This window comes from Leguminivora glycinivorella, chromosome 1, assembly GCF_023078275.1.
Source record: "Leguminivora glycinivorella isolate SPB_JAAS2020 chromosome 1, LegGlyc_1.1, whole genome shotgun sequence".
In the NCBI taxonomy this organism is placed as follows: Eukaryota; Metazoa; Arthropoda; class Insecta; order Lepidoptera; family Tortricidae; genus Leguminivora; species Leguminivora glycinivorella.
In genome coordinates, this window is record NC_062971.1 from 17,245,874 (window position 1) to 17,258,501 (window position 12,628).

Sequence of the window (12,628 nt, forward strand, 5' to 3'; positions counted from 1 at the left end):
ACCTTCTAATGAAGTAAGAAATAAATAAATGACAAGTAGATTATCTTCGTAGGGTAGCCTCAACATTTTTGCATGATTCTGTCAAGGTAGGCACTAACAAAGTTTAAGCCCGAAGTATGAAATTATCATGATTATTATCATCATTTCAGCAGTTAATCGCCCACTGCTGAGCATAAGCCTCCTTTCGTGTACGCCACTTATCCCGGTCCTAGGCTAATCTCATCCAGAGGTGTCCCGCAGTCTTTCAAATGTCGTTCACCCAGCGAGCTAACGGATGTCGCCGCGAGATAGATGCCACCACGTCTTTTATCAACATTGTATTAATGACATAAGGACATTCAAAATGCTTTCAGTCGTGTGGCGACGACGCGCGAAACTGGCGGAGTTCCAGAACAGAACGCTTGCCCAAGGAAAGCTTTCACCTTAAACGTTTCACCAACAATACCGTTTCTTATAAGTAGATTCTTACTCGTATACTCGTGCATACGGAAAATATCGAGGGTTTACTGGTGAAATCCGATAAATTGAGATAATTTGTCCCTTGAAATAACAACATTGTGGAAATTGCACAATTGTTCGAATTTGTATTGTATTGTATTTATTTATTGCAATTCACATGTACATTACAGGTTTTACAAGTACTTAAAAGTATAGGTAGGTACATGACACATGAAGCCCTTACATTACAGGTTTTACAAGTACTTAAAAGTATAGGTAGGTACACAAATGACACATTACAGGTTTTGCGGGGCGCAGCAATAATTAATGTAGGTAGGTAGGAGGTATTTCGCTTATTTTTTTTTTTTTGTTTATTCATTATCGTTAAAAAAGTCTTGTAAGCTGTAATAACATGTTTCGATTAAATATTGTTTCAGGGTTTTGTTAAATATTTTATTCGATTGGATATCTTTCATGTCATTCGGTAACTGGTTATACACTTTAATTGCCATATTTTGTGGGCTTGTGCTATGCAGTTTTAGTTTTGAGTTTGATGTTTGTACGAGGTTATTTTTATATCTCGATTCGTATCGTCTAGGCTGGTCACCGATTTTTTTGAATAATTCGGGGTATTTTCGTACAAACTTACAGAGCTCAAAGATATAGATTGAAGTTAGGGTTAAGATTTTCATATTTATGAAATGAGGGTGGCAGCTATCGGGAAATTTAATGTTCGCTAATATTCTTATACAAGTTTTTTGGAGAATGAATAAATCGTTTATATCCGTACTATTTCAAAAACGAGTTTGCTCAACTTATCGGGTTTCACCAGTAAACCCTGGCTAGTTTTTAGAGTTTCATATATATCAATAACGGTGTGTTTCGTGGACTTTTCAACCTTGTGGGCACATAAGTTTAAATTATTATCTTTGTCAACTTTGGAGCTGGGTGTAGAAAACAGATTGCTCATAAATATCCTTTCGAATCGTCTTTACATATTGGTTTATTTTCCGATAAAAAGCCAGTGAGTAAATATCAAAAGACATATTTAACAAGTCATGGTCAATGGAGGTTTCGAACCGACCCTCATCGGCATAATCCTTCGGACACCCATCTAATATCAAGTAACATATTAAAGAAACGAGCACAGATATGTATTCATTGGAATATCAAATGTAGGTATACATCAGGCGCCGAAGTGCAATAGTTGTAGACATACAAAGGCGAATGGCGGGGCGCGAACCTGGCGGCGTTCCAAAACGCTTGTCGGCCGAGTGGAGGCTTTCACCTTACGTTTACTGACAATACCAGATCTCGTGTGAGAGAGTTTCACCAGCTTTTGTTTTCTTATCTAAAGGAGACCGCTATGAGAATCTTTAAATATCGGTATTCCATGAATAATCAGTCCTTTTATTCATAGATTATTCTTATAGCCCATGCATTTTTTTTAACAACTTCGACTCGAAATGTAAGTAAATAAAAGCAAAATAAGACAGTAATAACAACTCAACATTATTCTTTCGTGGGTCCATCTCATTTGTTACATAGAATAATAGTTACAAAATGTGAATTATTTTCTCAATATATTTTCTCCAATGAAACAGAACAAATGAGAATCATTGTACGTTCCGAAACAATGCCGTAGTTAGAGGCGTTAGAGCAACCCAGGTGTTATTTCAATCGTTGGGCGAATTGATAGAATAAACCAGTAGGTACAACAGCGCCTGCTGCGTTATACCGCTGTTACGGATCTAGAGGTCACATTATGCTGGCTCCTTGGACCAAGAATTGGAGTCACCGCTCTCACGTAACCAATGGGAATCTCTTGCCAGCATCCGCCAGATTTAATGGACCGCCCGCCTTTTTGTCATTCTTACCGCGCTTAAAACTATCTGAAAATTCTGAAAGCATTTGGTGGGCGTTTTATAATCCGCATTTACATTTTTTTTTGTGTTTAAGTTGGGGAATTTGTTTTTGAATGTATTAGTCACTACATAGTACTAGTAGTGCATTTCCTAATAAAAGAAAGAATATAGCGAAAATAAATTTTTAACCCCCGACGCAAAAACGAAGGGGTGTTATAAGTTTGACGTGTCTGTCTGTCTGTCTGTCTGTCTGTCTGTCTGTCTGTCTGTCTGTCTGTCTGTCTGTCTGTATGTGTGTCTGTCTGTGGCATCGTAGCTCCCGAACGGATGAACCGATTTTGATTTAGTTTTTTTTGTCTGAAAGCTGACAAAAAAAAGTAAAGTGTTAGTCGGGAGTGTTCTTAGCCATGTTTCATGAAAATCGGTCCACCATGTCGCGGTCGGGGGTTTTTTCAAAATTTTAATTTTGTGGTTTATATGTTTATACGGGAGTGCTACGCCGTAGGCCGTAGCTCGTAGAACGTTTGCCAGATATGTCTTTTTTTTAAGAATTACGGAGGACTTAGCATTTAGCTGTTTGTGTATTTTTCACGAAATAATATTTTATTTTTGTAACATCTTTAAACCTAAAACCCAAAGAAAAAGTATTCATCTAACAGACACTAAAATTCAGTCCTGTTCTATTATCAGGTAAGAAAACTTATTTCAAGAGATGATGTGAACCAAAATCCATTTTTGCTCTAGCCAGTCAGGTATGTACGTGTACAGTCAGCCAAGAAAGTGGTTTACCACTTTTCGACTCTGTTTTAAACATATAAGGTCGAAAAGTGGTAAACCACTTTTTTGGCTGACTGTACACGTACGTACCTAATTACATTAGACAATAAAAGCTGTATTCGACAATAAGAAGTAAAAAATATTCTATACCTACTAGGTCTGCAAGGTAACAGGGTGATCAGATAAGCTGGCGTGCAGGTCGTAATTTATGGCCGACGCCGGCGCCCAGCCGCGCGAGCGGAAAGATAACCATTATTACCTTCAGCCAACATACGACTATACTCGTTATCAGCTCTGACCTGACTCAGTAGAGCCTGTGTTTACCTCACAGAACTAAATCAAGATAGAAGGAAAAAGTGTATCTACTTCGCGTGCGGAAAAGTTAAATAGCGAGCGACATTGTTCGCCGCGCAAGTCAGTCTGCTCCCGACCGCTGCCCGCGAGTGACATACAGTGAAAAATACAAAATGGGTCGGTATTCGATAATTAACTGTTCAAACACCACCAATAAAAGCAAGAGTGTTAAACAAAGTGTTTCCTATCATCGGTAAGTACCATTTGTCCTAAAATATTTTTTATTAAATAAAAAACACGATTTTCCTATTTTTATCATCAAAACATTAGCTGACGTACGGCCGTCAAACTAGTTTTCCATTGCGGCTTTAATTTGACGAGTCCGACTTGGCGTGCGTTTAAAACAAGCGATATCTCTAAAAATGTGTTAATGGTTAATTATATTCATATACATCTTACTAAAAGTACTAATACTTGTGTAAGCTTGCGTAACTGAGCCGCTACAGACATTCAGTCGGAACACTCGGAACACTGACCACAAAATAATTATAATTCACATTATGTTGAAATTCCAACCTCGCAACCCTCGGGATGAATCTGGGCATTCTGGGCTTTACTCGTATTTCCTTTTACGATGTCATCGACCTTCGTAAAGTAGACGGGACACATGCAGCTGCGTCGTCCGTGTTGCTGCTAAGAGTAGCCAATACCAGTGTGCATTTATTTAACCAACTTTCTTCTTTTCTCTGCCTTCTTGTAGCCACACACTTCTCGGTAGACTGCACATATGTATAAAAGCTTCTGTATTTAAACTTAATGAGAGCGACAAAACAAAATTAAATCAAGCTACATAACAGAAACAAAAATGACACGATAAAAAACAGTCGTTTGGCCACGGCCATAATAAATGTGTCGCGCGTTATTGCTTCATGGAGCGGCGACGGACAATGATGCAGCCACTAAATTGGCAGAATGTTTGATGTACTTTTTATAATACCTGTACTTTTGTTATATAACTAATTTAAGTGTACGTACTATATAATTTAAGTGTACTCGTATATATCTAGCCTATCGTTAACTCATCCTTTAAACCATTAGTTTGATTTATTTTAAGTGATATGGTATGGACTATGGACCTTACACCAAAACTAGAAACAAAGCTGTTATGAAATTGCGCGTGGTTATATAAAACTCGTTACTCAAACCCTACTTCATGAAATTAGTTCGAGATGCAAACGGGGTAGAATAGACAAGTATCTAAGTAGATAAGAGAAGAGCTTTGCCAGACCAATGCATTACGGTAATAGCTAATACGAGTATGGATTACTCTATGCTGCCTAATCGGAGACTTCCAAATTCGTTTACTGTATTAATTTGACGACCGGACCGGAATGACTAGTGGTAGAGACCCTGACTACGAAGCCGATGGTCTTAGGTTCAAATCTCGGTATATACCTATAAGTGAATTTATTTGTGAGTAATTTGCAGAGTTTCAAATTTCACGTCAAAAAAATGGTAAGTACACGGCAGTCAGTGCCGTCAGTGGTGTCCGATATAGTTTACTTCTACGAACTGTAGCAAAGTAGTGTACCTGAGTAAAAGCTCTCATAACACTTGCACCCATGAAATACAGTTTCCTTCATGCGAATGTCCGAATATCGGACCGGGTGACCCAGATTCCAAGCGCCAGGTAGCATTATTGATGAATGCAAATGCCGTGGTTTCCTTTTGGGGATTGCACATCAACTATTTGGCTGTAAGTACATTAATAACACCTACAACACCGCGCTTGGTGGGCAGCGCTTTTAAGACAGTATCATAATTTAGTGAGCATTTAGAAACCTTGTCTTCTCAACTAGGTCGATAAGGACTGCTTCTCTCAGATTAGGGACTACTTACAAAGTATAACACTTTCAGTGCTAGCCAGCCAGTCCAGCGTCTTCAAATAATGTCCAGCGAATATCGATACAATAGCTACTCGTATTAACGAGCCTGACTTGCTATGAAAGTAGGTATACCGACTTGATACAAATATGGATATGTAAATCTCACTAACTACATAAATAAAATATTATGGACGAAAAGTAATATGTAAGTAAGTAGCCTATTTTGTTCCAGTTGAGCAATTTATATTATTTATTCATCAGAAGAGACTTTAGACATATGAATCATATCAACAATGCTCATATACGTAAGTACAATTCTTAATATTCTTTGTACTCGACACAACGAGATTTTTCGCTGTAGGAGGGCGAATTTCCGGCTTTTCGTGGTCGGATGTCGGTGCCGCGAAGTTGCGCAACACAGCGGCCAGAATGTCTGGCTTATTTACATTTCTGTCCCTTTTAGCTTTATATTCATGCGCTGAGGTATGACTACATGTGACTAAATAAATGTGGTTTTCATCAGACTTGTTATTTATACTTACAGAAAAATACCTTTTTGGTACGGAACCCTAAAAATGAGGTTGACGTTTTGACTTTGAACGTAATTTTTGGTTCTTGTAAGTAACCGTTTGCGAGCGAATGTTCACTTTCTTCATGCAATGAATGTCATTTTTCGTGACGTTTGCGCTCAAAAACTCATAATACATACTCTAGGTCCCAGGTGTGGTCATTGGCTATCCTAGGTCGATATCCGCGCATGGTGCGGTGCGAATGAAACTGAGGCTATGTACATTACATTGCTGTATGAACAGTCGTGAATGGTCACCTTTAAATATAACCTATACTATTTGTATTGAGTACTTTCAGCAGGATGTGCGATGTCCCAGCACTGTCCGGAGCTGACCCATTTCGCTGCAGGTAACGTTATTGATGGGCGCGATGCTCCGGCGATTCATTACCCGCGGTGTAGTGCGAATGAAACTGCGGTATTCTCGCTGAACGTGCATGAACCACCTATTTTTACAAAAAGAGTTACACACATCGGGGACTTACAATGATATCTTCGGTTTGGACACAACTTTGAGGTCTAGCAATCTCACTCGGTAGAAAAGAAACACAGCAGTAGGTATGACACTTCGCGTATGATCAAGTGTTATTTGACTGCAGTTTTCTGTAAGGTGCAGGGAGATAGTTGCGTACGTCCCCAGTTGGGTGCTCCTCTAAGATAAGCAGGGTTAAGCAGGGTTAGCACATGATTGCCGCGAGAGTATGTCGCCGCGAGATAGACTTACCCATCCTTATGTCATTAATACAGTTAGAAGAAGACGTGTCATCTATCTCGCGGCGACATACTCTCGAGGCCATCATGTGCTAGGCCTACTGGAATGACATCCACTGTGCTGTGCCCAACCACACAAAATGAGATGAGATTCATAGTACCAAAACTCTCTTTTATGTGATTCTTGTCCCAGGTTGACCCAGTTACAGGTAACCTAGGCAACGTCATCGATGCCGAGCCGCGTCGATGCCACTTCATTACGGCGTAAACACAAACAAAGCTGTATTTATGCACTAATTAGCCTACCTATAGAGGTATTCCTATCTACATATCTGTGAATGTACCAAAGTACCTATTTGTTATGCTTGGAATACACGAGGTTAGTTTTTAAGCCAGGATAGCAAGATACTGCTATTGCCACACGAACTCAGTTAGCAGCGATTTTGATAGCCCCACCTTTACAAGAGATAAGTAAACGTCATAATTTCATACATGTTCAAAGGTTGTTATCAATACAAGACCGATCCTAACAAATCATAGAAACATAATTGTCACAAAGAGGCTTATGTGTATGTATTTATAATCCTCTTTTTTGCTAATTATAATAAAATAATAATACCCTATTACAGTTTTGCAACAGGCTACGGCGTAGCATAAAAAAGCATTATTATAATATTCAACTATTGATTGTATTTCATAAGTATCATAAATTATAATATTTAGGTGTATTAAATAAGTTGTTTTTAGCTTCAGTGTCTCAAGTGACTTTTACGTAATTTGTGTGATCTTATCGCAACCTGAATTTAAATGAACTGATGGTAAAGTAGTAACTACTTACCCAAACCTACTTAAAAAGCCCGCGTAACGGGATAGCCTTTAACGACCAACGCCGAACTTTGTACATTAATAAATTAAACTTTAAAATCCTATTAACGAGATCCAGTAACTTTGTACAACCTAGTCTTTATAAGAGGTTGCTTTATGTTGTAACAACATTAAGTTAAATGGCCACTAGCTGCACAAAAATAGATTATATTTGTTTTAATTTAGTTAGTTCATATATGTACGTACCTAGAGGTGGTTCAGTCATATTTTTGGGCATAATTCAATTTAAAAATGTTCATTTTCCCCTCACTGGCTCGGAAACACGTGTTTTGTCCTTTAATACCAGCGGGTAAAAACGCATTTTATCCACTAGTGGGTAAAGTAATTTGACCTTGAATAAAGTCAAATTAACTGCTTTAAAATTGATAAAAGTAAGTGAATCTAGTAATAAAGATGATTTACCACCTGTGGAAATAGTGGAAGCAGTGATAAACGCATTTTTTGCGTTGTAGTTTCCTCGCTATAGTAAGGGGAAAAGTTTTGTGTTACACTCGGGGGCAAATGTATTTTACTTCTCGTGTGTTAAAAAACTCGCAAGTTCAGGATTCTATTCTCGAACCACTCGCTTCGCTCGTGGTTCAACTATAGAATCCTTTCACTTGCTCGTTTTTCAATTCCACACTCGGCGTTAAAATACAACTTTGCCCCCTTGTATAACAAATAACTATTATGCTTTTGTCTATTTGAATATAATATATTGAAGTGATAGTCAAGCCCATAATTAGCGTAAACTTAGTTCCTGCAAATGTGAAGTTAACTGTAATGTAACCTTAAAGTGAATAGTCATTAGCGAGTGCGAGTAAGTTAGAAAAGAATAGCAATGCAACGATAGCAATAAAGAAGGGAGAAAACCAATGAATACGAGAACGCCGCTCGGAGGTCATAAAAGCAACGTGAAGCGGATTGTTTCTTTTTCAAGGATCCGCGGCGAGGGATATATCACGTACCTAATATTGATATAAAACAGGTCACAAAAAATCTTAATTACCTCCATCTAAAATATTTATGTAAGTATTCGTTTTTAGATTCATGGTTAAGTATATTTAATTGACTTAATTGAGTAGGTAAGTACTACTAACAAACATAAACGAGCCGTTAAGTACATAAGTTGTATGCAAAAATCACAATTCACCCCTTTGCGCAAAAGATACGATGAGAATCAAATCCAAAGATACAGTAGTTTTTATTTTATTTATTTATTACATACACATAAACTATCAATAACAGAGCATCCTAATACGATAGTATGGAAATTTACACAACATTTTATACATTGCCGTAGCACGAAACATATAGCGTAGCCTTAGTAACTTCGTTCAGAGAACAAGAGAATATATCTAACTCGATCGCTACTCGATATATAGATAGGTCGTATTTATGTACCAAATAATATCGGGCGATGAAAGTTACACCTTTTCTATTTTAGTTCTTTAATTTGTTTTCACGGTAGGTAATAATAGAGGGTGGTAGATTTACAGCCATTCGCATGGGTATTCACGATTCTTGATGATGACTGCTACGTTTGAAAACCAGTATAGCTGCTTTCTGCATTTTAACAGTGGTTACGAAGGGTCTAATATTGTTAGACTAAAAACTTAAGCTACATGAAATATATTTTTTCTACTCCCGTGTTGTTATTCTTCATTTACAGTGTCGTGCATAGATCGTTAAAACCCTACATAAAAGATGCCCCGCCCCCGCCCCGCGCCCCGCGCACCCACGCATACGATATAGTCCTTAACACTTTCGAAACCGGGCTCTACGCGGCGCTACGACATTTTCGCTACGCCCATGTAATCGGCTACGCTTCTACGAGCGGTGTACCCGTCCTTAAAAGCATTGTTAGGAAGCCTTTAAGGGATATGGCGTGGGTGCGCGGGGCGCCGGGGCTGGCGGCGGCGCGGGGGAGTGCTGGGCGGCGGCGCGGGGTGCGAGTGCGAGCGACAGGGTGAGGCAGGAACAGAGGGGAGGCCGACAAGTCAAAATACAGGAAATAGTGCGAATTTCACGAAAGTTATTCTAGAAAAACTATTAAAAAGTAAGTGCATGGTCGTAGAAAAAGTATTGTATGCAACGGTGTTTAACTGAGTCAAAAAATACCCATGGCATCTTTATTAACAATTTTCGGCTTCGCCTCAAATTGTTACTCACGCCACTCGTCTTTTTTGACCTCACTTAAACGCCAGTTGCATAAAATAATAATAATAATAATAATAATAATATATACTTTATTGTACACCACTTATTGACAATGAGATTCAGTACAAAAACAAAACATATTAAGAAGCAGGTAACAACAGGTAAATACTATTATGAATAGTGACTGGCAGCTCGCCTGTCTAGGCACCATTAACATACACAGCCAACCGAGGTCAGACCACCTCGTAATAGTTAATGGTGGCAGTTCTGGCGCCTGACAGCAAATGGAAGCAACACTGTAAGACGTGTCGTGCTTTCTTCAGATTGGCGCGATTATGTAAATTATTACTGTATTAAGGACTATTTGAGAGTTAATGGAATCTAAAATGAACTGGTCTATTTTGATGAAAGTGATGGACTAAATACTGGGCTATGGATAAAAAACCAGACGCCTGCCTAATAAAACGGTATCCAATTTTATTTCCGGCAGACGGTGACTCGTCCCCACAAGATGGGCCCCCACAAAAAGCGACATCCAAGATGGCTCAAGGGCAACACCGATGTGAGAACTCAAGGGTGTCGAGAGGTGTACACCGCTTTCTGCCCAGTGGCCGTTAAGCCACTGTACCAACTCGCGTCTTATGCAAATTTTCACTTCCACCCCTGGGGCATGTAGCCCTAACGACCCCACTCTGGACGGCCAGCCAAGGCAAGCCAGAGGTATGTACTTATATAATTATTACTTTAAGGGTTGGAAATTTCTATGTCAACTTCTGTATAAATTTTGCCGTTTGAGATGAGAGTAGTTGTCAAAAGCGGACCCCAGACCTGCTCCAATGAGCCGTGGCAAATGCAGGGATAACGCAAGGAGGATGGATGAATAAATTTCACCGTGTAATAACATTTTGGCTTATGGCGGGCGATACTGCGTCCGTGACACATGCATGATATTTTATGTAGGAGTACAAAATGCTTGCACATGGATGTGGATGAAAAATTTTAGGTACTTACAATGTTATTATACGTAATATACGGAACGCTGCTCTTATGCCCAGCTCGCTCTTGACTGGTTATCCTCCTATTTACATTTAATAGCCTCCTCGGGCCAGTTGGCGCGGCGATTCAATTTTTAAACATGGCCCGGATTTGAACCCCGACCCGCTGTGGGATTACATTTATGAAAATTCGAGTACTTTGTGTAGTAATGATACTAATGATAATTATTACGAGTTTGAGATTTATCAACAGTATAATAATATTTCTGATTAGACTTATTTTACCTTCGCAAGTTCGTACAATAGTTATTTTCAGTACAGATGTTGTTTTTTTTTACGCACTAGTGCGAGAAGTGGTTCATTATATGCCAGGTCAAAACTTCGGAGGCTCATCTGTACTGAAAAACGTCATAAACGTGCGAAAAGGGGAACTCGTGTCAAAAACACTCCCTTCGTCGTGTTTTATTTCGCCACTCGTTTCGAACTTCCTTTTTACGCACTTGTATCGTAATGTGTTATACAAGGGGGCAATTGTAAACGCCGAGTGTGGAATTGAAAAACGAGCAAGCGAAAGGATTCTATAGTTGAACCACGAGCGAAGCGAATGGTTCGAGAATAGAATCCTGAACTTGCGAGTTTTTTAACACACGAGAAGTAATAGTTATTTGTTATACAAGGGGGCAAAGTTGTATTTTAACGCCGAGTGTGGAATTGAAAAACGAGCAAGTGAAAGGATTCTATAGTTGAACCACGAGCGAAGCGAGTGGTTCGAGAATAGAATCCTGATCTTGCGAGTTTTTTAACACACGAGAAGTAAAATACATTTGCACCCGAGTGTAACACAAAACTTTTCCCCTCACTACGTAGCGAGGAAACTACAAGCAAAAAATGCGTTTATCACTGCTTCCAGTAGTTCCGCAGGTGGTACGAGTAAATCATCTTAATTACTAGATTCACCTATTTTTGTCAATTTTAAACCAGTTAATTTGACTTTATTCAAGGTCAAATTACTTTACCCACTAGTGGATAAAATACGTTTTTACTAGCTGGTATTAAAGGACAAAACACGTGTTTCCGAGCTAGTGAGGGGAAAAGAACTATTCTAAAGGCTACATTTGCATACATATTGAATCGCTATCCTGCCGAACACCTTTGTACCTACATTTTTCAACAACGTCGGGAAATACAAATAGTTACACACAATAGTTACATCGGGTCCAATATTTATTTTTGTATTGGAGCGCATATGTATGCGTATATTATACATTTGAATTCGACCGTACATTTATTCTTTTGCTGCATTCTCAGCAATTTCCGTCATTTCCTCCCGCGATTGAATCTTGTGCCGTCATGCCGATCCAACACAAGCCCCGGGCACCACAGCGGAATATTCGCCTGAATCTACACATTTACAATATTCACCTATTGATTTATCCAGTTGGCAAGGACTGGAGTGACTTAAGGATGCCGACTGGAAACGCTTCGATTATTAGAGAATACTATCAAAATCATCATCATATTAGTCCTTTATCGCCCACTGCTGAACATAGGCCTCTCTTCTAGTACCCCTCTTGCCCCGGTCCTGAGCTAGCGAGCCTGCAATTTTCCGGATGTCGTCCACACAACGAGGCAACGGATGCCAAACGCTTCTTACATCTGTAAGGGCCACTGTACATACTTGGTATATGCATGCTGGAGGCGGTGCGTGGCCAGCCACTGGCGCAGCACAAGCCGCTGCTGCAGCACCTGGGCGGCGCGGCGCAGGCGCCGCTCCTCCGCCGCCGGCAACTCCGGCAGCCGCTCGAACTGCTCCGGAGACCCGCAGCCGGACAGTGTGGATATGCCTGCAACAAATGAGAATTTGTGGATAATTGGATATCAGCATCGCTCCGGCAGTTTGCCACTACTCACGTGCGCTGATCAGTCCGCTCCGAACAGCGGTTCAGTTAGAAGTAGAAAGTGACAGTGCTGAAGCACTGATAGGCCGATGCTGTCAGGCGGATTTAACTGGGGGCGCCTGTTGTCCACTTAGCAGAATAATAACTTATAATGCCGTTGGAAACATTCATT

The 12,628-nt window shown here is 39.7% G+C and overlaps 1 protein-coding gene across 1 annotated transcript in view; it reads right to left on the bottom strand.

The window, feature by feature from the left end:
• Nucleotides 1-12,400, bottom strand: part of LOC125231488 (apoptosis-resistant E3 ubiquitin protein ligase 1) — a 30,500-nt gene extending 18,100 nt beyond the window's left edge. Inside the window, exon 1 of the mRNA XM_048136980.1 lies at nt 12,237-12,400. The gene's annotated coding sequence lies outside the window, so the exon portion shown is untranslated. The remainder of the gene's footprint in view (nt 1-12,236) is intronic.
• Nucleotides 12,401-12,628: the final 228 nt, after the last annotated feature.